This window comes from Syngnathus scovelli, chromosome 1 (assembly GCF_024217435.2).
Source record: "Syngnathus scovelli strain Florida chromosome 1, RoL_Ssco_1.2, whole genome shotgun sequence".
Lineage (NCBI taxonomy): Eukaryota > Metazoa > Chordata > Actinopteri > Syngnathiformes > Syngnathidae > Syngnathus > Syngnathus scovelli.
Window position 1 is genome coordinate 1,502,524 of NC_090847.1, and position 5,245 is coordinate 1,507,768.

General features: G+C 41.0%; 1 long non-coding RNA gene across 1 annotated transcript; it reads left to right on the plus strand.

The window, feature by feature from the left end:
- Positions 1 to 271: 271 nt before the first annotated feature.
- Positions 272 to 3,734, plus strand: LOC137840721 (uncharacterized). The gene is made up of 3 exons (XR_011087656.1): positions 272 to 2,853; positions 2,938 to 3,165; positions 3,249 to 3,734. It is a non-coding gene; the product is annotated as an uncharacterized lncRNA (long non-coding RNA).
- The last annotated feature ends 1,511 nt before the right edge of the window (positions 3,735 to 5,245 follow it).

The following is a 5,245-nucleotide window of genomic DNA, read 5'->3' on the forward strand; positions in this document are numbered from 1 at the left end:
CTTGTCTCCTGTTTGGTTCTTGCAAAATAAGTTGGAGTGAGCAAATCTCTAACATTTTGGTGCCGAAACCCGGGACCCTCATACCCATCATCTGGCTGACGGAGGACGACGCGCTGTACACCGTCGACGGGCCAGCGTCCACTAGCCGGACCTGGTAAAGAAAGACCTGGGAAGGAAATTCTTCGCTGGGCCAGCATCTTAGGTCTGCCTTCGTCTGACAGAGGTGGATTGACGGGACCCGGCAGTGCAACGAACCAGGGGACAAGTAAGTTAAAGGCCTAAAGTTGTGTTGTGTTGTTAAACGCGTAACACGTAGAGGTGCACGGGAGCCAGCTTGGGTTCAAGTCCCAGTGGAAGAAACAGGCTAAGAAAGGCAGAGCTTCTTTTTCGTTCATCGAAGAAGTGTGTAGACTCTTCTTGGTCTGTTTTTCCGAGCTGAGGGATCTGGCTTGGGTTAAAGTCCCAGTGGAAGGAACGTGTTAAGAAACACGGAGCTTCTTTTTTGTTAATCAAAGAAGGGCGTAGATTTTTCTTTGTATGTTTTTCCAAGCCAAAGAACAGCTTGGGTTCAAGTCCCAGTGGAAGAAACGGGCTAAGAAAAACAGAGCTTCTTTTTCTTAATTGAAGAAGGGCGTAGATTTTTTCTTTTGTCCGTTTTTCCAAAGCTGTTTGGGAGGGTTTTACACCCATCCCTGGATAGGCCTAAAAAAGCGCTGGAGTTAGTGTGATTGAGTGTGTGACTGGTAGGATAAATTGACAAAAAAGCAGTTCTAGCATTGATCCACGGCAATAATACAGGCTAGTAATTTGTTGAAAGGTCAATTTAAACATGCATTGAGGATCCTCAAAGCAATAGTTAAATAAATAAATAAGTAATAATAGTAATAATAATAATAATAATATTTTTGAGACAAAGAGATTGTATAACCTAAAACTACTAGAATTAATATGGGAAATAAAAACGGTAAATCTCTTGCTCTGCTCTTCTTTAAAACGAGAAGTTCATGGCAAGTAGATTTCTTAATTGTATGCAATATATGCCGAAGTGGAAGAGAAAGTATGGAGTAGAAAGGAAGTTGAGAGTTCAAGTGGTAAAGAAATGCAACTTGCTTCTAGAAGATAAATAAATAAAATTAGAATGTGCTGTCCTCGTGTGCATGGGAGGGACCAGCTCATGATCGACCACAGGAAATGGCCAGCCTGTGACGAATCATTGGTGCTGGGAACTACCTTTTGCGTGCGAGAGCTGTGCATGTGTGTGCGTATGTTAAAATGATGAACATTGGCTAAAGTTTTAGTATAAAAAAAAAAAAAAAAAATTTTTGCTAGACTGTGGTCTATCCAATTTGCACCGCAGAACAGAAATGATTTTGAAAGATAAAAATGAGAGGAAAAAGAGAGAAATCTGTTTGCAAGCAGAAACTAATCCACATTAGTGCATGTTAAGTGTCGAGCCCACATGAGAAATTCGAAGAAAAAAAAAAAAAATGACAGAACATGCTTTCAGGAATTGGAAGAAGCTAAATTGTGAATTTAAGATTTTGCAATGCTACATTTAATAGGAATAATTGATTGGTTGTGTTATAAGATTATGCAAAATTCTAATTGCAAGCTAAATCTGAGCGATTGAGTTCTTCAAATTTAAAAACAAAGAAAAATTCAGATTAATTTGCCAATTGTTTGTTTTAGTTGAGTTTTTTTTTTTGAAGTGGTGGATTGTTCTACCAGGAAACCTGAGTTGAAAGTGATATATGAGTGTTGTGTGGTGAGCTTGGATGAATTGGGACCGATGTGATAGGAAGACTCCTTTTTGGAGACTGTGTGAGATACATATGATGAGCATTGATGAATGGTTGCCTGAATGAAAGGTTGAATGGTTGAAGTCCTTGGCGACTACTATGGAAAATTAGAGCGACCTTGATGAAAGAGTGATTTTGAGCAGGTTGAATGTTAGAAAGAAACACGTAGCTTTTGGATTGATAATTAACTAGAGAAAAAAAATGGAGAACCAGTAACACATGTAGAAGATGTGTGAACTGAGAAATTAAGAAGCGTTTTGGAAAGAAAGTCAAACTAAATGATGATGAAATCATATGTAGTACTACAAAACTTTACTACATATGGATTCTCTAAATCATACAATTGAGTAAAATAAAACATACGTTTTGATTTGTATTCAAATTTCTAAGATTCTTGTGATAAACAATGAGAAAACGATTGAAAAGTAACTAAAGAAACTACAACAAAGTGAAAATGTCTAATCATTTGCTAGCTGAGTCGCTCCCCATTCGGGGAGGCCATCCATTTACTTGCTAAGCTAGTTGTCAAAACAGGGGCAAGATTAGAGAATGGCATCTATAAATGACCTACCCTACCAAAGAACCTATGCAAATGGGCAGCAATATTGAGCCATGGTGCGCGTCACATGGCTCAAGAGGAGGGATAGTGGGGCAGGTCAGTCAGCTTTATACAACATATGGATTTGATTCATATTCAAAACATTTTCAAAACAAAACAAACATTTTTTTTTTTGTAGAGCTTGTTTCAAAAAAAAAAAAAAAAAAACAAAACTCCTATTTGCCAGTTAAATGGGCACTACAATTGACTACGAGAGTTGCAAGCAACAGATGAAGAGCAGTCCTGGGCAGATTATCTAATCAGGACGCTCAAACTGAAAGATGTGTCCAATGCAAATTTACTGCCGCCTGATCTCTCCCCCTCACAGGTGGACAACCCTCAGGTTCACTGTGAGAGCTCACACACAGGAGGCGTGCTATGTGTGTTCGAAACTCCCCCCTTCCTCCACGCAAGTTCGCTTGGAGGCCAGAGCAATGAATGTCACTGAAGCGAAACGTATGGCATCCATGGGAGGAGTTGGATATCAACGCCGAGCAGTCACAATCAGTGATACCGACCCATCCCACTCTGGACTTGCAGACGGTGCCTATGATGAACACTTCTGGGCAAATCTCAATGTGACTGTTAAAGGACGAACAATACCACAAGTGGCCTACACAGAGAGACCAGCTGGAGTGAATTACACATGTTACATCCAAGGTAACAAGACCCACGTCTGCATTAACGACGACTGCTCTCCAGGAGGAAACTGGATGGGAGCTCTGGACATCACCGATGAGTGTCAAGATAAGAGAGCCATTTCAGGTGGTGAGGGCTCTCCAACCAACATGGCTACACCATCAAACGGAACATACTTCATACAGAATGGCTGGTGGCTTTGTGGTCACAAGGTTTATCCGATGCTGCCCGCCAACTGGACAGGAGTGTGTGCACCAGTGTGGGTGACAGACCACACCTACAGGATATGACATCATCAGCTGACAGGAGCACACAACTCTTCTGGACTCGACGCAGAGCAGTTGCAACCTTTGACCCTCATGACCCTGTCTGGGGTGCGAACGTTCCAGATGACCATAAAGTATGGTCCGTCGGAGACAAAGTTGTCCTTGCGCTCTTCCCTCAGATGTACTGTTTCTGTGTTTTTCTTTTTCTTTTTTATTGATAGCATTCTGGTCGCCTGTGGCAACGGGGCCGTGTAAGAATTTTCCTGCTAATGACATCTGGCCAGCAGGTTTTTCGCTTACACAATAAGTTTGATCTGGGGTATTGAGGTAATGCCTCATCTTCACTGGAAAGTGTTGCTATCATTGTTTGTTGTTTTTATTTTTACCATTCTACTTTCTTCATTATACGTATATATATATATATATATATATATATATGTGTTTTTTTTTTCCTTCTTGCTTGTCTTTGTTGTTTGGGGTGACATAATCATATGATAAAACAGGAGGGAGATGTTAGGGTTTTCCAGGTTATCTTTATCGTAGGATTATGTTGGAATGTAGACTGTAATGATTAAATCAATCTTGTCTTGCCCTCACAATGTAATGATTAAATCAATCACGTCTTGCCCTCACAATGCAGAGTAAGATGAAGTGGTTGCTTCCTCTGCTTGATTGACCAGCTGCAGGGGAAGCAATCAAAGTTGTTCTGTTTCCCACAACAGTGTAAAACACCCCCTGCTCTGATCTTATCAGAGGCCGGGGGTTCACCAAACCTGTCCACTCACCCCCACTCTGTTCCTCCTAATAAATATGCCCTTGCAGGGAGGAGACTTTTAGACTTCATTCGATAATCGCTGTTCAGACAGCGACGAATGGACTCTCCACCTGCAGGTGTCTAAAAGAACTTGCTTGTCTCCTGTTTGGTTCTTGTAAAATAAGTTGGAGTGAGCAAATCTCTAACATCCTCCTTTTGCAGAAATAACAGCCTCTAGACCAGTGGTTCTTAACCTGGGTTCGGTAAAACCCTGGGGGTTCGGTGAGTGGTTTTCAGGGGTTCGACAGAGCCTCCACTGCAGAGGTCCGAACACACTTGATTTATATATCCACATATCTGAACTGGTCTCGCAAAGGCAAAAGCAGAAGTCACACTGATTTGCTGGTATGTCATTTGTTGTGAATTCATGCATTGTGTTTGTTTTATTCTTTGAACAAGGTGATGTTTATGCACGGCTCATTTTGTGCACCAGTAAAAACATCTCTGTCTTGAAAAAAAAAAAAAAATCACTAAAGAGGGGTTTGGTGAATGCGCATATGAAACTGCTGGGGTTTGGTACCGCCAACAAGGTTAAGAAACACTGCTCTAGATACTTCCTAAAGCTTCTATAGCTGCTTCTAATGTGAGTGTGGATTCTGGTTGAAGGTATATTGGACCATTCTTCTTGACAAATCTGTAACTCCCATGAACTTCATTTCACTTTTCAAATATCTTTGTCTCTGTCCGTTATATGATATATTTAACTGATATTGCTGATCTGAACAGCCAATGATTTATAAAGGAAAATCTTGAAATTGATTTTGCATACGAATGAAACTTTTGCATATGACCGTGTATGACCAAAGGGTTGAGGTCCAACCGAGACTTGAGCTGGGATCACTGGTTTCAGAGTTGAGTGTTCAAGGAACCCTCAGGTGTATAGAAGCATAGGCTTTCATGGGGCAGCACACAAGCAACCATTTCACAATTTCTACCCAGCTATATGACAATATATTTGAGGTCCCACCAAGACTTGAACTCAGAATGCTGGATTCAGTGTCCAGAGTACTTACCATTACACTATGGAACCCTGGCAGTGACAGAAGGAGGGGCATCATTTTTCTAAGCACAATGCACTCTCTAAGGCGCTCATTTTACTAAACTGACAAAATTAGTGGAAGCAGTGATT